This window comes from Dipodomys merriami, unplaced genomic scaffold (genome assembly GCF_024711535.1).
Source record: "Dipodomys merriami isolate MVZ:Mamm:240054 unplaced genomic scaffold, mDipMer1.0.p SCAF_1207, whole genome shotgun sequence".
Lineage (NCBI taxonomy): Eukaryota > Metazoa > Chordata > Mammalia > Rodentia > Heteromyidae > Dipodomys > Dipodomys merriami.
The window spans coordinates 96,998-118,863 of record NW_027202502.1 but is presented as its reverse complement, the minus strand read 5'-3'; the positions used below and the strand labels follow the sequence as shown (position 1 = coordinate 118,863).

Sequence of the window (21,866 nt, the reverse complement as noted above, 5' to 3'; positions counted from 1 at the left end):
ACCAAAAATAAAAAATAAAGTGAGCTTTTCCAGAACTTTCTCTAACCTTGTGGCAGATCCACCAGGTTGTGCATTGCTGTTTTATGTGTCCCTTCTAGTTAGTCACCATATGCACACCACTTCAGATGTGCCGCTCTCTGCTACAGGTCCTTTATTTACTTATTTCTAATTGACTCTAGCAGGGATGAGGTACACTTGACCCATGGGCCCTATAAGGCCTGAAAAATCATTTGGTACATGACAGGTTATAAATATCCAAATAGCGCTTGGTAGAAAATGGTTCCTTACTCCAGCCTTATAAAGCCATGTTCTTTGACTAAGACTTTGTTTCGGACAGGGTCCTAAATGAATTTGGATGGCAGGAAGTCAAAACACTTTGAGAAACTTGACTCCCTGAATACAGAACTATCTTACTAACAGGAGGCATAAGCAAAATAATAACTACGTTTGTAGAAGGCTTTGCTCTGACTCAGGAGACATGGTAGAATGCACCAGTCCTATGCATTACTTCACACCAGAGAACTTTCCAGAGTTTGGTATCATGTATCATATTAGACTTTTCTTCACATGTCTCATGATAGCCTACTTAGCTGATCATAGAATTAAGAATCTGTTTCAATCTATTTAAGAGACTGAATTCATAATGCTAAATCAAAACCCTAATTATATCCCTACTCTAAAATTAGCTCCTTAGTGTAAAACTTCAAAGTAAAATTTTAAAGTATCCAATATACTCATCTGTTTTGGTTTTGTTTTGTTTTGCTGTGCTGGGGCTTGAGTTAAGGACTGTATGCTTGCTACAAAAGCACTCTACTTGAACCATGCCTCCAGTTCCTTTTGATTATTTACTTGTTTATTTTTTTCTGGTGTCAGTATTGGTCCTTACACTCAGGACCTTGAGCTTTTACTTACCTTTTTTTGTTGTTGTTTACAGCTGCTGCTGTATTAGGCCTCAGTTCTAATCTGGCTAATTGGAGAGAAAATATTATGGATTTTACTGCCTGGGCTGACTTCAAACTGTGATCCTCAGATCTTAGCCTTCTGAGTAGCTAGTACTACAGATGTGAGCCACTAGAGTCCAGCTATTTTGTTACTTTTGTATACTTGCTTTTGATTAGGCCAGCCTGGACCCCATATTTATGCTTCCCACATAGGTGAAAGGCATGTACCAGGACACTCAGCTTTTCATAAGTTAAGGTGGTGTCTCGCAAAACAGCTATGTTAACTCGTGTGAAACACTGCACTGTGTGCTTCTCATACTTATGGAAAATATTTTTTTCCTTTGCAGTGGAATTAGACATTGATACTAGGGCCTTGTATATTCTAAAGAGCTCTCCCAATGCTCTACTGATAAAGTACCTTCCAAGCCCATGGTTAATTTATTATTTATTTATTTTTGTTGTTCATGGGGTTTGAACTCTGGGCCTGGGTGATATCTCTCAGCTCTTCATCTCAAGGCTAGCACTCTACCATTTAAACCATAGCACCACTTCCTGTTTTCTGGTGGTTAATTAGAGATAAGAGTCTCAAGGATTTTCGTGCTTGGGGTTGCCTTTGAACCACGATCCTCATATCTCAGCCTCCTGAGTAGCTAGAATTACAGGCATGAGCCAACAGAACCCAGCTCCACATTTAGTTTTAATTATACAACTGGCCCTGAATCTTGATATAAGGTCATCTCTGAAATACATGAAGATCTTTCAGGTGTCATCTAAAATAATAATGACTTGTTGCCTAAACTATCAAAATGTTCCTAAGATCTGTAATATGGAAAGGTCACAAAGGGTTATGGCTGTTCTGAAAAGTCCTCTGGTTCCCCAACCATCCCAGTTGAGGACTGTACATACATTTCAGCTGAAAACTTCTCAGCTGTAAAGTCGGCCTGCCTCTTGGCCTCAAATGGTCCATATTCCCTGTAGGATCTCTGCTCAGCTCTATTAAGTATCACCTGTTTTCTCCAGCTGTCATTCCAGCCTTGTTGCTCCCCCTTTCTAGGAGTCCACTTCTGGCCTGCCAGCAGAAAACCAAAGCAGAGGGCTAAAACACAACATCCATGAAACACTAGGTACAATTCTATAGGTTCCTTAAGATTTCATTTTTCCAAAAACCAGTTGGAATACCACTGGATAAATGGGAATTTCCGGGGGAAAAAGTTGCTGATGTTATTTTCTAGAATTTATTCATTTTAATAAAACCTTATTACTATTATGACTTCACTTATGTTTTAGAGAGTATACGATAAACCATATAATTATAGGTATCTTTTTCTTTCTTTTTGTTGTTGCTGTGTTTTGAAATAAGGTCATTACATATGTTTGAGATTAGCCTGGAACTCACAATCATTCTGTATCAAGACTCCTGAGGGTTAAAAACATAGGCATGCACCACACCTGGTTAATTATAGATGACCTCTATTAACACAATTTAATAAACTAACTACATTTCACATTTCAAAAGCAGCTTTATGAAACCATAGTTCTAAACCTCATCCAGGAAAGTAGTACATACCAGTACCTTTGATTGTAGTTTAAAGTACAATATTAGATTGTACTTAACATTGTATTTTAAAAAGATTTTCCTTCCCTTGAATGGGATTTATATATTTGCCATATGTCTCTAGTGTGGGCCTCAACTCAGTTTTCAACTCACTCAAGAAGGTATCTTTTTTTGTCCATTTGAGAATCCAGCATCCAGGTGAAACAAGGACAAAGTGCTAACCCTCTTTTGTCTTTTCTCTTCTGCTGCTTTAGAATATGCAATCAAATCCTGTATTTTAAGCCATCTAATAAGTTAGTAACTAAATTTTGAACTTTGTCATTTCTTAAACTGTCTTCCAAAATTGTCTTTTTCCCCTTAGATTTAGAAGGGTCCTCAAATATTATTTATAGCTTTTGCTATACTTCTTTGATTTTCCTTAGGAGTAATTACACCACGCTGATAGTACATATAGAAAAATATTAAAATTTATTCAAATAATGGATGTACATCTCATTAAATTCCTCTCATGTATCCACAATAAAAATACAGGCATAGAGCTGGGAATGTGGCTTAGTGGTTGCCTACCATGCAAGATGCCCTGTACCACATAAACAGAACAAGGCAGAAGTGGCACTGTGGCTCAGTGGTAGAACACTACTCTTGAGCAAAAGCAGTTCAGAGACAGTGCCCAGATCCTGAGTTCAAGCCCCAGGACTGGCAAAAATTACAAAATTTAAAAATACAGGGATTTTTTTCAGTTTTCTCATTATTATTTCCTAACTAAACTTTATACTCTAACACAAATAAGTAAGTACTATCAAGTCTTAAAATAAAAATCCTGTTTGTACATCACGAACATAAAATTATGTAATTACCTTGAATATAAAATGTTTTTGAGTGTCAAATATTGCACAAGGGATTTAAGTTCACTCTATGGCTCTAATATCCTATAATATCAATAACTATTTAAATCTAACTTACATCACTTTATGATATTTTCATAGAGGATTATACTTCTACTGTAGAAACAAATCAGATCAACCAAAATAGAAGGGGTAGTTGAAATCAGGGGGAAAATGTCACTAAGTTGTTAATAAGTTGAGCCAGGCACTGGTGGGTCACACCTGAAACCCAAGCTACTCAGAAGGTCAAGAGCTGAGGATCGTGGTTCAAAGCCAGCCTGGCAGAAAATCCATGAGGCTCTTATCTCCAATTGAGCACCAGAAAAACTGAAATTAGCACTGTGGTTCAAAGCGGTAGAGTGCTAGGCTTGAACAGAAGATCTGAGGGACAAAATCCAGACCCAGAGCTCAAGCTCCACAACAACAAAACAAAACAAAACAAAACAACAAAAAAACAAGTTGAAGGTGAGTACTGGTGGCTTATTCCTGTAGTCCTAGCTACTTGTAAGAATGGAATTTGAGGATCAGAGTTCGAAGCCAACTTAGGCACAAAAGTTATGTGATCTCTAAGAAAGCCAGAAGTGGAGCTGTGGCTTCAAGTGGTAGAGCAAAAACCATAAGCAAAAGAAAAAGCTAAGGGACAGAGCCCAGGCCTTAAGTTCAATTCCTAGAATTAGCACCTACATAAATAAAGTTAGCAAAGTGAAAAATTAAAAGATTTGCTTTAGATTTTCTATTTGCAACCCATAAGCATTTGTGTTTTACCATTATAGTATCTCCATTCAACTACAGAATTACTTCATTGATTATTCTACCTTCTTTCTGCTATCTCATTTTTAACTATATCAATTAAACTTGCTTTATAGTAAAGTCATTTCCATCATTTCTGTATGTAAATTGAAGTGTTAAATAGAATTGGCTACTTACTAGGATATTTACCAATATCCTGCAAATACTACATTCTCCCTCTAAATCTCCAAAGACCAAAGCTAATAGTGACAGACATTTTCCCCCCAAATCAGTTGTAAGAGGTCAAAACTGCAATTGAACCCACCTTGCTTTTCCACACTAGAACAGCAGCTTGCATTTCACCAGCCCTTTCCAATAAAAGGCTTGCATTAGCATTTGATCACTGATCTAAACACAAGCTTAGAAAAGGAAAAGAATACAGTAAAATTTCCAGCAAGAGTTCCCATAAAATAGTTGCATTTTGGCTCAAAGGGTTTCTAGGCTCTGAAGAAAGCTGAGAAAAGCGAGCTGAAACAGTCTCTGATGGTTCGAGAATATACTGAGCAAAGGGCCTCTCATAGGTTTCTGTACAGCTTTGGATAGTTTAGTACATTAAAACTTCCAATTCCACGGGGCAAGCATCTAATTCCCACATTCTGGAGGATTAATGTTTCTGGTGTATGTCAAAAAGTGTATTCCCAAATGCTTGACATTTCTCTATGCTAAGCATTCACTCAATCTTCAGACTAAATTTAAAATGTTTCATTTTGCCTAACATCAACTTATCTGACAGTTTCTGTTTGTCTCAGACATATACTAGTTGTTGCAAATAAAGGAAACCATAGGATCTATGTTTCTTTGGGCCTGGCTTACTTCACTTAATATGAGTTTTGCCAAGCATTTCTATTTCCTAACTAATGGGGCAATGTCATTGTTTCTGATGGAGGCATAGACTTCCATTGTGTATACATACCACATTTTCTTGATCCATTCATCTATTGAGGGGCATCTGGATTGGAACCCCAAGATAAGGATTCAAATGTTTCTTCTTTTCTTTTTTATTATGAGAATACCGTACAGAGGAATTACAATAACATGGGCAAGATAACGAGTACATTTCTTATCAAGCATTGTAGCCTCCTCTTTGTTTCCACTTCCCATCCCTTTCCATACTCCCCCCTCTCCCCACCCGACACTCCCCCCACCCCTCACCAAAGTTGTAAAGTTCGTATTTTGACATAACGATTTGTACATCTCATTATTGCAATGAGTCTACCTGTATCCTTAGTTTAACGATTTGTTTTTTCCCTTCCTCTCCACAAATTATACCAACATCAAATACAGTGAAAGCATGGGTTATACAGACAAGGGACTCATATCTAAAATATACCTAGAACTTAAAAAATTAAATCCCCCAAAACCAAATCTTCAAAGAAACAACTGCCCAATAAATAAGTGGGCTAACGACTTAAAGAGAAACTTCTCTGAAGAGGAAAAGGATAGTCAATAGATACATGAAGAAATGTTTTTTTTTTCTCTCCTGCGGTTGTTTCGAACATATTTATAAGATGATTTCTTTGTTGCTTTTTATGTCCCTCCCCTATGGTATAATCCCTGCTTTCACTGTATTTGATGTTGGTATTGAAAGGTTAAAGTTTTGAGGCAGTGACCACTTGTTGCTTGTTTGTAGCAAAGCAACAAATGGGGCTAAACTGCACGGTTGTGTGCCTTTATAAGACCTGAAAATCCTTAGCTCAGGGCTCTCCTCCTGGGCTCCGCTGTGTCGGAGTGGAAGACGAGGCCCAAGCTGCAGCCTGTTTAAATAAAACAGCTGTAGAATCTGACTCTCGGTGAGAGGTCTATTAGGGATCTAGTAGCCGTGGCAAAAACAGGAAAGGAAGGACAGAAAACATGAAATTGAGCATGAAAAGAGAGACTGGGTAAAGGAAAAGAGGCCAGACTTGTTGGAATCGCCACTATCACATGCTGAGCATACATGGTTCACAGAGGGCAGCAGTTTCATTCGAGATGGAAAAAGATACGCAGGCGCAGCAATCATCATGGACACTGAGATAGTGTGGGCAGAAGCACTCCCCCAGGGAATGTCTGCACAAAGAGCAGAGCTAGTGGCACTAACAAAAGCCCTACAAATGGGAAAATGGAAGAGACTAAACATTTACACAGACAGTCGGTATGCTTTTGCCAACGTGCATGGCCATGGAGCCATTTCCCAAGAGAGGGGGCTGCTGACAGCTGAGGGAAAATATATTAAAAACAAACAAGAAATTTTAAGCCTCGGCCAGATGGGAAACAGCAAATATTGCCATTATGCACTGCCCTGGCTATCAAAAGGGAACTGATTCTATAACCAAAGGAAATAACTTGGCCGATCAGGCAGCTAAGGAGTTGGCCCTCCAGCCCAGAGCTGACTCTAGTAGACCCAGGGCCACGAGCTTTGCCTCCTGAGCCTCAATACCCCCAAGAAGACTTGCAGTGGATAAAGAAAATTCCCATGGCCTATAAACCTCTGGACAGAGAAGGAAAACTGGTGAGGGGAAAGTTATCTTGCTAAAAAGATTGGGGAAGGGGATTCTAAAGAGAATCCATTGCGTCCCTCACATGGGAACACGAAGACTGCAGGACATGCTCCAACACTCCAAAGTAAAAATCAACTCATCGAGGACATTGTTAAAAATTGTGAAGCCTCATAGCTAGCAAGATCAATAGAAAACCCACGGATTGGGAGAAGATCTTTACTAGCCATACAACTGACAAGGGTCTCATATCTAAAATATACTTGGAACTCAAAAAATTAAACCCCCCAACAACAAATCCTCAAAGAAACAACTGCCCAATAAATAAGTGGGCGAAAGATTTAAAGAGAAACTTCTCTGAAGAAGAAAGAAGGATGGCCAATAGACACATGAAGAAATGTTCAACATCCCTAGCCATAAAAGAAATGCAAATCAAAACAACATGGAGATATCACCTCAATGCAGTTAGAACGGAAAAATCAAGAACTCTAACAACAACAGATGCTGGAGGGGATGTGTACAGAAAGGAACTTTACTTCATTGTTGGTGGGAATGTAAACTTGTTCAACCACTTTGGAAAGCAGTATGGAGGTTCCTCAAAAGACTTCACATAGAACTCCCCTATGACCCAGCAATCCCACTTTTGGGCATTTACCCAAATGTATACAAACAAGACCACACTAAAGCTACCAGCACAACTATGTTTATTGCAGCATTATTTACCATAGCTAAGATATGGAACCTACCCTGATGCCCCTCAGTAGATGATTGGATCAAGAAAATGTGGTATATATACACAATGGAATTCTATGCCTCCATCAGAAAGAATGACATTGCCCCATTTGTTAGAAAATGGAAAAACTTGGAAAAAATTATATTAAGTGAAGTAAGCCAGGCCCAAGAAATATAGGTCCCATGGTTTCCCTTATTTGTAATATCTAGTATATGTATGAGTCAAGCGGAAAAGGTCAGATAATGTAATGTCAGGAAAATGAACCCTTAGATGTGTATTTTAATGTTTTTTTCTTCCATGCATGTGTTTCTAACACATTTATAAGATTATCTCTTTGTTGCTTTGTATGTCCCTCCCCCACAGTATAACCCCTGCTTTCACTATATTTGATGTCAGTATAACTTGTGGAGGAGATGGGGAAAAACCAGTTGTTTATCTATACAGGTGGACCTGTTGCAACAATGAGAAGTACAAGTTGTCATGTCCAAAATGAGCTTTACAACGTCGGTGTGTGTGGGGGGAAGGAATAGGATTGGGATGGGGGGGAGGGGGGAGGCTGTGAAGGGATGTGAAGGGTAAACAAAGGAGGAGGCTGCAATGTTTGGTAAGAAATGTATGCATTATCCTGCCCATGTAATTGTAACTCCTCTGTACAGTATGTTCACAAATAAAATAAAATTAAATTTAAAAAAATTTGTGAAGCCTGTCAGCTCACCAATGCCCCCAATCAACTGGTTACAAAAGGAGCTTGCCTCCGTGGAGATAGGCCAGGTGTGTATTGGGAAGTAGACTTCACAGAAATTAAAACTGGAAAATTTGGATATAAATATTTGCTAGTTTTTGTAGACACTTTTTCAGGATGGGTTGAAGCCTACCCAACAAACATGAGACTGTGAAAATCATGGCTAAGAAGATCCTGGAAGAAATCCTACCCAGGTATGTCTTCCCATCCACTGTTGGGACAGATAATGGATGGGCCTTCGTCTCAAAAGTAAGTCAGGGAATAGCCACAGCACCTGGGATGGATTGGAATTTGCACTGTGCTTATAGACCCCAGAGTTCAGTGCAGGTAGAAAGAATGAATCAGAAAGGAGACCTTAAATAAATTGGCCTTGGAGACTGGCGCAGATTGGGTATCACTCCTTCCTTTTGCCCCTGTTTAGAATAAGAACTTCACCCTATCGGTTTGGCTTTACTCCTTTTGAAATAATGCATGGACCCCCTCCACCCATTATCCCTAGTCTTCAGACTGAATTGCTTGCTGATTTGGATGATACTGAATTTCTGTGTAAGCTTGACTATTTACAGCTGTTGCATAAGAGTATGTGGCCCCAGCTTAGAGCATTATGATTCTGCTTCTATTCCTACCCCCCATTTGTTTAAACCAGGGGACTGGGTGTTTGTTCGAAGGCACAACTTGAGATCTCTGGAACCAAGGTGGAAGGGACCTTACATGGTGCTACTGACTACTCCTCCTGCCCTTGCTGCTTGGATCCTCTGCTCCCATGCCAGACCAGCTGAACCCTTTGCCCTGGATGACCGTGGGGAAACATGGGAAGTCTGCAAGCATCCTACCCAACCACTCCGCATACACCTCAAGAAAAGAAAAATAAACTGGTTGTTATTGATATTATTGTTTAATATTATGGCTAAGGTCAGAGAGGGACTATACCCGTTCAAGTTCGTGAGGTATTGGAAATTAGTTTTGGCCCAGAGCTACAAGATTGTGTCTCAGGAGTATAAGTCAATGGGGGGGAATGAAGGGTTAAAATTTGGAGGCAGTGACCACTTGTTGCTTGTTTGTAGCAGAGCAATAGGTGGTGATAAACCACCTGGGTGTGTACCTTTATAAGACCTGCACATCCTTAGCTCAGTGCTCTCTTCCTGAGCGCCACTGTGTCAGAGTGTAAGATGAGGCCCAAGCTGCAGCCTGTTTAAATAAAACAGCTGTAGAGTTCTTCTTGGTGGGGGTCCTGTGACCTTGGCATAACATGTATAATTTTAAAGGGGAAGGAAAAAAACAAATTGTTTAAATAGGGATACAGGTGGACCCATTGCAACAATGAGATTTACAATACATTATGTTGAAAAATGTACTTTACAACTTTGGCAGGGGTGGGGGTGGGGTGGAAAGGGGAAAGGACGGGAATGGGAAACAATGGAGGAGGCAACAAGGCTTCATAAGAAATGTACTCATTATCTTGCCCATGTAATTGTAACCCCTCTGTATGGTTTTTTCACAATAAAATAAATAAATAAAATATTTAAGTAGAGAAAATCACAGACCTTCATAACAGGGCTTACAGAAATTTGTGTAGAACTTTAACACTCATTACAGATAAATTTAGTACAGTAACTACATAAATGGAAATTAATGAGGTGCTTTCTTCTATTATGCACCTTGAAAAAAACTACAATGTTATTCTACCTATAAAATTACCTCAAGATTTGTAAATATATATCTCAAAAGCCAGATTGCCTAGACTCTAAATGGACAGAAAAGTTGGTAGTGCACTGTCAGGCAGGAAGTGGACTGCATCCCAGATTATATCACTTAAGTTTTGAAAAAAGAAAAAGCACTGTGCATTTATGTAATTAAATTTGTGTATATAAATTCACAGTGCTGACGTCAGGAAAAATAAAGGGTGTTCATTCAATGTCATACATGTTTAAAATTTCCACCACAGGGTAGGACTATAGTTCATTGATAATGTCCTTTGGCCTGGCTTGCTTGAGGCCCCAAGTTTGATCCTCAATACTATAAGAAAAAAAAATGACAAAAATTTATTTTAAAATTGAAAACTGTGAAAAGTCAGCTTATTAGCAATACTAGCTGCAGTGTCACACTCTTCTAAAGGACACAACATTTTCATTTGTTTAAAAAAATGAAGCTAGACATGAAGTCATGATGGCATGCACTTCTAATCTCAGCTTTGTAGGAAGCATAGGGAGACAGCTATATCTAAAAATTAGTGAGGCCATCAGTTCAAACTATTACAGCAAAAACTACGTAGATCAGTAAATAAATGGAGAATCCTTGCCTCATTTAATTTTATATTTCTCTAATTTGAGAAAAAAAGTAAGGTAAAAGTGCATTATCTCATTTGATTAAGTAAGGTCATACACTTACTGACATACCGAATAGCATTTGGTTTTCAGCATCTTTATTTTACAGACTTTATTTTACAGACTTCTGATTCTCAAGCAACAAATCTTCTCCACACAGATAAAGGTAGAGTCGCGATTTGCACAAGTCAAGGTGCTAGCACTTAAAATTTTCTGACAGGGCATGAACTCACACTTTGTGTGTGTGTCTGCACACATGTATATGTGAGTGTGCACGCATGTCCATGCTCAGGCCTGAGCACTGTCCCTCAAGATTTCTGGCTCAGGGTTGTCACTCCACCACTGAACTGCAGCCCCACCATGGTTAACAGGAGGTAAGAGTCTCCTGAACTTTCCTGCCAGGCTGTCTTTGAACCTTGATTCCGTTTTAGCATCCTGAAGACCTAGGAGAACAGGCGTGAGCTTCTGCTGCCTAGAAAGCAGTGGATGAGTCTTGACCAAGCCAGGAATAGGCAAACAAGCTCTGCTAACGATAACAACTACACACCTAAGATCACTACTCAGAACATTGACAACTACACACCTAACTGCAGTACTCAGAACAGTGACAACTGCACACCTAATCTCAATACTCAGAACAGTGACAACCACACTCAAAACTACAATACTCAGAAAACTGAATACAGAACACCAAACCTCAATACTCAGAACAGTGAAAACTACACACATAAGCTCAGTACTCACAACATTGACAACTGCACACCTAAATTCAACATTCAGAAAAGTGACAACTACAAATCTAATCTCAGTAATCAGAACAGTGACAACTGTACAGCTAACATCAATAATTAGAACAGTCAAAACAGTGACAAATGCACACCTAATCTCACTACTCAGAAAAGTGACAACCACACACCTAACCTCAATACTCAGAACAGTGATGACAGCACACCTAACCCCAACACTCAGAACAGTGACAACTACACACCTAACCTCAACACTCAACAGTGACAATTGTACACCTAATCTCAACTCAGAACAGACACAGCTACACACCTAATCTCAATACTCAGAAAAGTGATAATTTCACAGCTAACCCCAGTACTCAGAACAGTGAAAAATACACACCCAACCTCAATACTCAGAACAGTGAAAACTACATAGCTAAACTCAATACTCAGAATCGTGACAACCACACTACTAACTTCAATACTCAGAACACTGACAACAGCACACCAAACCTCAATACTCAGAAGTGACAAATATACACATGAACTCACTACTCAAAACAGTGGCAATTACACACCTCATTTCAACACTAAAAACAGTGACAACCAAACACATAACCTCAGTACTCAGAACAGTGACACCTGCACACCTAACATCAATACTCAGAACAGTCAAAACAGTAACAAATGCACATCTAATCTCAATACTCAGACTAGTGACAACTGCACACCTAACTTGAATACTCAGAACAGTGACAACAGAACACCTAAACTCAACACTCAGAATGGTGACAACTACACATCTAACCTCAACACTCAGAGCAGTGACAACTACACTCCTAACCCCAGTACTCTGAACAGTGACAACCACACACCTAACATCAATACTCAGAACAATGACAATAGCACACCTAACCTCAGTACTCAGATCAGTGACAACTGCATATCTCAAACACATATCTCAAACGCATATCTCAAAAGTGACATCCACACACCTAACTTAAAAACTCAGAACAGTGACAACTGCACACCTAACATCAATATCAGAACAGTCAGAACAATGACAACTGCACACCTAACCTCACTACTCAGAACAGTGACAGCTATATACCTAACCTCAGCACTCAGAACTGTGACAACCACACACCTAACTTAAATACACACAAAAGCAACAACTGTACATCTAACTTCAGTCATCAGAATAGTGACAACTACATACCTAAACTCAATACTCAGAACAGTGACAAATACACACCTAACCTCAGTTTTCTGAACAGTGACAACTACCACATAACCTCAGTACTCAGAACAGTGACAACCGCACACCTAACCTCGACTCAGACCAGAGATAACTACCCACCTAATCTCAGTCAGAACAATAACAACTACACACTTAACCTCAACACTCAGAATAGTGACAACTACACATTTAACCTCAGTACTCAGAACAGTGACAACTACACACCTAACTTCATTTCTCAGAAAAGTGACAACCACATACCTAACCTCAATACTCAGAACAGTTACAATTGCACATCTAACCTCAACACCTAGAACAGTGACAACCACACAGCTAACCTCAACAATCAGAAGAGTGACAACCACACACCTCACCTCATGACAACCACTCGCCTCACTCAGCACTCAGGGAAGAAGTGGGAGGCAGGTGCAGATGCCTCAGGCCAGGGCGGGTCAGGTGGAAGTGTTTTCTGAGGTGCCCTTCCTCTTCCTGCACCAGGCCATGGTCTGATGAGGCAGGAGACATCTAGAAGCTTGGAGGTGCCAGGGTTAGGAACGCCTGTCTTAGAGCAGTCAGGGGTGATTCAGGAATGCAAGTGCAGCCAGGCCAGCGCCAGTTAGAGAAAGGCAACCCCACCCCCCGTCCTCTGTGGCCCCCCACCGGCCACCCCCTTCCCTTCATGCTGGTAGCACCAGCCCGCTCCAGACTTGCTTGCTGGCTTGGTGGCACCCCAGGGCCACCTGGGGCGCCAGCCAGGCTCCCCGTTTCATAGGCTCCCACCTTCCTGGCCAAGAGCACTCTTGGCACATGAAATGCCTCCAGGGCGCTCACCCTCGCTGCACACAGTGCCTTGGTCTCATGCCGAGGATCTAGGCAGCTGGCCTGGTTGTCCTGCACCCGGTGCCCTTCCTCTCCTCTCCTACCCATGTACCTGGTGGCTGAGGGCCTGGGCTGTCCTGCCAAGGCTCACCGGGCACCGGGAGGCTCTTGAGCTCCTTCTGAGACTCCCTGGGGCTGCCGCCAGCGTCCGGCCTGGGAACCTAAGTTCCTGCGTAGCTCCACTGGAGCTGCAGCCACCATGGCGGTCTTGTCTTGCTTGCGGCTATGCAGCTGCTGCTGCTGGCGAGAGCGATTGGCATCGCACAGGATGTGGAACTGGTCCTACTCACCTTCCAGCAGCTTGTAGAAGCGGTTGGCCACGACCCAGCAAAAGCTCTCCTGCATAGAATCGCTGGTGGTTGTCACAGGGCACCAGAGCACCCTTATCCAGCTTTGGTCACTGCAGGTCTAGGCGGGCAGCCCACACAAGCAATGCTCAGCACATCCTGTGGCAAGGACCCATTCCGCCTGCCTCCTCCCTCTCTGCTGGGCCCTGTCCAGTCCCTCCAAGCACCTGCCCCTGCCACTGCTGCTACCGTTGCCTACCCAAACGCAGTGAGACAGCCAATCAGCACCCAGAGACATTCCCCTTTCCCAACCGGCGAGCCAGAGAGCCCAATCACAGGCTGGTGGCTGTTACTTCACTTGACCTCTGCACCCCACTCCCGGCCCATTCCGGAGAGATGGGGCCAGAGGTGAAACCACAACAAATGGACGCAGGTGACATGCACTGCCAACCAGGGGGTCAGTCTTGGCTATCCTGTAACCGCATGGAATTGGGGTACTTTCCATGTCTGCCACACTTCTGTTAAGGTTACACATTAACATAGCCATTCAACAGCCATGTACTTAGCATTTAGTGTGTTGTTGAAGAAGCACCAGCTGCTTCTTGTTATGGACCTTAGACCTTAGTCTGCATACTGAGAAAAAAGAAGGAATCCTTTCTAACTTCCAGTCCAAGGTTCTACCTTGAAGACGTGATTCCTAGTGCAAGGAAATAGCCATGAGGACATGACTCCCAGCACAAGTGCAAGGATCTAATCATGAGGTCGTGACTCCCAGTGCAAGGATTTGACCATGAGGATGTGATTCCCAGTGCAAGTGTCTGACCATGAGGATGTGACTTCTAGTGAAAGGGTCTGACCATGAGAATGTGACTCCTAATGCACGAATGTGACCATGAGGATGTGACTCCAAGTGCTAGTGTCTAGCCATGAGGACGTGACTCCTAGTGCAAGGGTCTGAGCATGAGGACATGACTTCTAGTACAAGAATCTGACCATCAAGATGTGATTCCTAGTGCAAGGGTTTTACCATGAGGATGCGTGGGAAAGCTTTCCTTTGGAAATGAAGGTTAAGGTGAAAGGGAAAAGTGATAAGGGGCAGATGAAGACGTCTTGAGGTGGGATGGAGTGCAAACCTTATTAAGCTCAAAGGAAAGCAGTGTGACTGGGACTAGAAGGATTAGACAAAGACCTAATTTTAGTCTTTCTTCCAGGAGCAGTGCCTTAAACACAACCAATTTATATTTGAAAGGACCACTCTAACTGTGCTGTGAAGAAACTAGAGTGGATTATCCAGGGAAGAACTGATGAGGTCACTTGGACTTAGGATGGTAGCAGTGGATATAAGTAAGAGTGACTAGATCAGCAGGACTTGGGACTGTGTTTGGTATGGATGATAAAGCTGATGTGACGATTCTTTTGCTGGCATGGGCATCTGAAATGGGAATGCTTGTCACAACTAAATACAACACTGGGAAGGGACCATGAGTTTCATCTTGGGCATGTTGAGGTTGGTGATTGGATAGTTTTGTTTGTCATTTCAGACATTCAGTTAAGGCCTGGAGCTCAGAACAGATGGGTTTCTTTCAGGAAATCTTTCCCACATACTAGTGGCTGCCCCATCTTACAGACATCACTTTCTCTTACATTTTGGATTTTGTTCAGGTATCAGGTAACTGTGGACCACAGGGGAAACAGGGCCCCTTCCAGCCTCAACCTTCATTAATCTTACATCATTCATTGTAATTCCATTTCTTTGCCAGCAACTGCTGAGGAATAGGTTGCCTTGAATATCTGGCAGAGCAGATTGGAGGGGGAAAATTCAGGGCAAGCTTTTCTTATAAGTAAAAAGAAATTGAAGCTGGGTACGGGTGGTATGCCTAGCATCCTAACTACTGAGAAGACTAATATGTCAGGATCATGGTTCAAAACCATCCTGGGCAGACAAGTCTGGAAAAAACTCTTCTCTCCAACTAACCCTTCATTGCAACTACACATATGGAGAAAGCCTAGATCCTGAATTTTTTGGTACTTCCAACTTAACCCACTTGGGAACCTCCCTACCTCCCTACTTGTCATTAAATAAGTTCACCAATAAAATAAAGTGGAAAAAAGATAATATGGACAGAAGGTGTGTTTCATTTTTTACTTTTTTTGTGGTCATGGGGCTTGAATGCAGGGCCTGCTTGCTGCCCTGAGCTTTTTTCTCTCATGGTTAGTGCTCTACCAGTTTGAGCCATACTGGCACTCCTAGCTTTCTGGTGGTTAATTGGAGATAAGAATCTCATAGACTGGGGTTGGGAAGGTGGCTCAGTGGTAGAGCACTTGCCTTGCATGCATGAGGCCCTGGGTTCAATTCCTCAGCACCACATAAGCAAAAAGACAAAAGCAGGAAGTGGCACTGTGGCTTAAGTGGTAGAGCACTAGCCTTGAGCTGAAGAGCTGAGGGACAGTGCCCAGGCCCAGAGTTCAGGCCCCATGACCGCACCAAAAAAAAAAAAAAAAGAATCTCATATCTCAGCCTTGTGATTAGTATTACAGAAGTGAGCCACTGCCTTCTGGTTGGACAAAAGGTTTTGATAAATGCAGTGACATAGTTAACCTCCCAAACACTGTATTAACTAAAAGAAGCCAGAGGTAAAAGGCCATTTATTGTATGATTCCACTGATATAAAATATGTGTAGAACAGGCAAATCCATAGAGACAGAGTAGATTGGTGCTAACAGGAATTAGGAGCAATGTAATGTTGGAGAATTACTCCTTAATAGGTCTTCTGTAAGGTAATAAAAATACTCCAGAAATAATGCAACAGTAACACAAAATTGTGAATTGCTAAATGTCACTGATTTACACATTTCACATTGTGAAAATAATAATTTTTAACCACAACTTAAGGAGAAAATGTACTTTGTACCCAGATCAAGATTTGAACCCTGTCCTGCCACCCATTAACTCTGTGATTTTGGACACGTATTTCTTGGCCTTGTTTTCTCATCCATAAAATGGAGACATCACAGTCCCTACCTCCAAGGGCTACTTTGAAGTTGGAATGAGATCATTCATATACAGTGATCAGCACAGTGCCATCACATAATAACTCATCATGAGAAGTCTTGTTATTAAATGTTATTAGTGTCATTCATCATCGATCACATAATTTTCAGTCAGACTTAATAGCAGATGTTTCCTGTTAGGAAGAGCACAGACCCTTTGTGCCCATCTGGACCAGCCATGTTGAATAAATGGCATGCTAGTGTGCCCAGTGTCTGCCACATGGCAATGTGCAGCAGGCAGTTCAAGCTGCCGCTCTGGCCAAAGTAACATAGGCTTCCAAAACTAGCTGGAATTTCCACTTTCTTCTTGAGTCCTTTGCAACTATTTCTATGCCCAAGAGCCCTGTTATAAGCATAGCTGGTCCTTAGGTGGCCATGTGTAGCATCAAGTCTTATGTTCTCCCCTCAGTCCTGTTCTAGGCTCTGAGTGGAATTGCCTGTGTGTCCTCCAGGACTGAGCAGGAGAGAGGAGCTGGATTTTGTACTGCACTTCTTGTCTTCATTAAGAAAAGGGTGTCTTTTATGTTCTGGTAACACCTCCCTGTAATCCCAGGAGACTGAGATATGTTTTTATGTTTTTATGATTGTGTTTTAAAGCCAATCAGGACAGAAAAGTCAGGGAAGCCCTGTCTCCAATGAACTATCAAATCTTTTGGTACTGGCATCAAAAACAAGACAAAGGTTTCATCCTCAAATGGAGACTCCCAGGTGTCAAGACCCTCCCCGGGCGATGAGACCTCTCCCACTTAATCAGGTTCCCTCAGATGAGATGAGACACCCCCTCCTTGGATGGCTTACCTGCTTCAGTGGCAGGATGAACACCAGAGCACAGTATTGATTCTGCTGTGATGACCTGGCAGGATTACACCCTGTACTAAGGAAGTTTCTCCTGGTTGACTGGTCTTTCAGGGAGGCAGAAGGAGTAAATCTGAGGTGGTCCTTATCTCTGGAAGCTCCTTGGGGAGAGGATTCTATGTAGGGAAGATTCTCCTGTGCTTCACCTGTTGTACTGAAGCATTCCGGCTCACTGTGGGGAGCTAGTATCTTGGAAGCTTCCGTGCTGTGTGCTCATCTCCTTGTGTAACCCCACCATGTCATACTTGTTATAGGTCAGCCTTGAACTCAGTAGAATTGGGCTCCACTCCCATGTTATACTCTTCTCATGGTGGAGGCAGATCTACTAATTTTAGTCTCACCAGAATCACTTTGAGCTTGAGGGAAGCCAGGACATGTGCATAGCATGTGTGAGGCCCTGAGTTCAAATTATGTGCTTCTTTCACAGCACCAAGAAGGGAAATGAAAAAGATTTCCACTTTTAGGTAGTGTACCTGAATTTACCAGCTACTTGGGACGCTGAGTCAGGAGGACTGCCTGAGCCCATCTCTTCCCTGCCAGCTGGGGTGATACAGTATTGAGTCCTAGGTACTCCCCAAACAAACAAATCCCTTGGAGTTTGGAGAAAGAGCAGATTTTTCTTCTTCCTTTCCTTGGAGGTGGAAGGTTGGCAGTTTGAGGACACCTAATAGAACCTTCTTGCAAGGAGAAACCTGTACTAATGAGATTGAGCATGGTTCTGGGACTGGGTGGAAGGAGTAGAAGCAGGGAAAAGTTGGTCCCTCTGCTCTGGCTTGTGTCCCTGCAAGAAAGCTTACACATTAGCAGGTTTGCAAGTCACGCACAGGTATGAGTGACTGCTAGTTCAGGTACCCACTCCTAAAGCTACCTCAGAGAAACTTCATGAGGGGCCTGGGAATGTGGCCTTGTGATGTGTTTGTGTGTCTTTGTGTGTGTGTGTGTGTGTGTGTGTGTGTGTGCGCGCGCGCGCGCGCGTGCGTGCATGCTTATGTGTGCCAGTACTATGTCTTGAACTCTGGGCCTGGGCAATCTCCCTTAGATTTGTTGCTCAAGGTTAGCACTCTATCACTTGAGCCACAGCTCCCCTTTTAGCTTTTGTGGTGGGAAATTGTATATAGGAGTCTTACAGACTTTCTTTCCTGGGCTGGCTTTGAGCCATGATTCTTACATCTAGTCTCCTGAGTAGTTAGGATTACAGGCGTGGGCTGCTGGCACCTGGCTCTCTTTCATTCTACTTATGTTTTTTTTTTTTTTATTTTTAGTTGTCAAGGGTCACCATTCGTTTTGAGTACAGCACCTCTTATTAGGTGTTTTTAGGTCTTTCCCTCATTTGGAGTAGTCTGCCCAGCATTGTGGGTTCTGAGGTATTACTACCAATAGGTGGTCCTGCTGCCTTTGTGATCTGGCTTTGTTACTGTTGGTTGTGGGGCCTGAACTCTGTCCCTGAGCTCTTTTGCTCAAGAGCTACCATTTTAACTAAAACACCACTTCAGGTTTTGAGTGGTTATTTGGAGACATGAGTCTCACAGACTACTGGCCCAGGCTGGCATTGAATCCTGATCCTCAGATCTCAGTCTCCTGAGTAGCTAGTTAGGATTACAGGTTTCAGCCACCAGTTCCTGGCCAATTCAGCTTTCTTAGGAAGACTGGGATTGCCTCTTACAAGCCTTCCTCAGTCTCATCTCTTTCCCATAAGGAATTTCTAGCTAGCTAAATTCAGAGTCAGGCGGAACCCCGGATTTTTGGTTTTCATGGTGGCTTCATCATGTAGGCATGAGCAGTGATGTGAGCCACTGATGATCAACTCTGCCTTGGCCTCTGTTTCTCCTGGTGAAAAGCCCCAGCCTTTTGATGCTGCCTTTTGCTGTCTGGGGACCAGCCCCAATCTGAGTCTTCCATGAACTATCAACCATCAGCCAGCTTAGCAAAACACAGCAAGTGTCATCACTGGGATCTCAAGGGTTGTAGCAGCTGATCACAGAACGGCTCTGCCTTATCGTATCATAAGAGTCTATGTTTATGTAGTGAATGTTCAGAGCTGCCAGAGTGGCAGTTTATTAAACTATTTCCTAGCTGGCTTTTTGGAATAGAAATGAACAAACCAATTTCTAAAGTTTCTATAGATGTGCATAGGATCTGGAATGGGCAGGATAATTTTGAAAAGGATCAAGTTCAAAAAATGTTACAAAGTGCTTAGGACAATGAAAGTTTGGGACATTGACAGACAGGTAAATGAATAGAACAGAATGGAAAATTGAGAAGTAATTGAAGAATATAATGTTCATTGATTTTTTAAAAAATGAAAATGTCTTGATGAGAGAGATGGTTAATCCAAATCACAACTTGTGTGGGAGGAGAAGAGCCTGAACTGTGGCCTCTACACCAAATATAACTCCACGTGGCAAGTGAGACTATGGAGGGAAGCCAGAACTCTGAAAACTAATGTTTGACAAGAAGGACATACAGAACATGAATTAATTATACTTCGGAAAAAATAAGATGCATTGGACTTTAGTTTGCTTTCAGAGAGCTAGCAAAAGGACAGACTATAGAGAACCTGTTATCAATGTGTCTATATCTACATATTTATCTGCCTGAAGAAGTATACAAAAACCATATAATAATTTCTTTTTCCTAGTATTGAGGATTGAACTCAAGTCCTCAGCACTTTCTGAGGCCAGATTAGAAAAGGCAGAAGATGGGGCTCAGAGGTGGAGCACCTGCCTAGAGTGTACATGGTCTGGATTTTGAGCCCTAGCACTGCCAATAAAGGACAAAAGCTTTTTTTAAACAGTTTCTATATGAGATGTGGTATATGAATGTTAAACGAGGACACAAAAAGCTATAACAGCAGTATTCATTAGAGAAGTCACGTGTTAAGATCACAGGGTGCTCAACTGGGATGAGTGTCCCTCAGAGACTCATGGTGGTAGTGGAAGGGGTGGGATCATTGAGATGTAGGGCTTGGTGAATGGATGTTACACTATTGGGGTGTGCCCATGTAGGGGATACTGAGGCTCTCCTCTCTGTCTTTACCATGCAGCATCTGGGAATTGAGCCATCTCACTTCTGCCAGGTTGTAATGTGTAGTCACAGGCCCCAGAGGAGAGGTGCCAACTGACACAGACTGACACCATGAATGAGTGATCATCTCTCTGTTGGCAGAGAATAATACAGAACATGTAGATTGCTGTTGAGCAATAGAAAATGGTACAGACAGTCACTCTGGAAATAGACAGCTTTTTGTGCATGTAGAATGTAACAGCTATTTTGCTCCTAACTATTTGTCCACACTACAGTGTGGCCTCATGAGGACTTGTTTGAAGATGTTTATAGGAGCTTTATTTGTAGAATCAGCCAAAGCATGGAATACTCAGATGTGTGCCTGCAGGCGACAGGAAATGAGTGCATGGTACATCTACACTATGGGGTAACATACAGAGCAGTGAAAAGCAACTTGTGCTGAATGGTCTAGCTTGAATTCAAAAGGGTTGTGATTCCATAAACCTGAAGTGTTATAAAAGGTCACACCAACCTAGAGTGACAGGAAATCAAAGTTCCTTGAGTCCATGCTGGGAATCTTCTGGGTTGTTGGTACTGCTGTCAGTAGAGGCATGAGGTACAGCTTTAAAACGGGCTTCATTGAAAAGTGTTTTTATCAAGGGTGAAGTATACCTCCAAAAGAGACGTTACCCAGAAAGAACAGAAAGACCACTGCAGTGACTTGGATTGGTTTAGGGAGAGATAGGGTTAAGCCAGAATACTTGGGGGAGGAGCTCATCCCTTGAGTTGTCAAAGGCCTTGAGGAACCTGAACCTCTTAGGCTTTTGAGATGTGCCCAACACTGTCAGCTGACCTGCATCTGGGTTTGCTCCTTGGTACCAGAGGCATCAAGGTAGAGCAAGAGGCAGTCATCGCTTGGAGAGGAAGCATTTAACTCCTGAGGTGGCAACACAATACTGTCTCACTGTGGAGATGGCTGAGGAAGATTAGCAATAAATTTTTGACATGTGCAAACTCCTTTTCAGTTCTGGGTACCAAATAGCCCTCCCAGAGTGAGGGAGGAGGATGAGGCTACCACCTTGGTTGTCAGTGCACTGCTGTTCATCTGCTTTTTAACTGACAGGAATTGTTTAAGAGTCTTTGTGGAAGACATTCAGATGTAAAGTTCTCTGTATTCCCATTTGCTCCCTCTGGCTTTTAGTTTTTTTTCCATCTTGCTAGCTGTTCAATTTTGGAGTATCATGCCCCAGTCATCTTTTAGACTACACAAGTTTAGTAATGTTAATTTTAGTATTAGTTTCATTTAAATCAGATTTTATGTATTTTTTGACTTATTCAAAATTGAAGTTAAGAGAGTCACTCACGCCGGGCGCTGGTGGCT

The 21,866-nt window shown here is 42.1% G+C and overlaps 1 long non-coding RNA gene across 2 annotated transcripts in view; it reads right to left on the bottom strand.

Annotated features, from left to right (window-relative positions):
* Nucleotides 1-13,797, bottom strand: part of LOC138823575 (uncharacterized) — a 41,277-nt gene extending 27,480 nt beyond the window's left edge. For both annotated transcript variants that reach the window (XR_011370858.1, XR_011370859.1), the window contains exon 1: nucleotides 13,580-13,797. This is a non-coding gene — a long non-coding RNA (uncharacterized lncRNA). The remainder of the gene's footprint in view (nucleotides 1-13,579) is intronic.
* Between the last annotated feature and the right edge of the window lie 8,069 nt (nucleotides 13,798-21,866).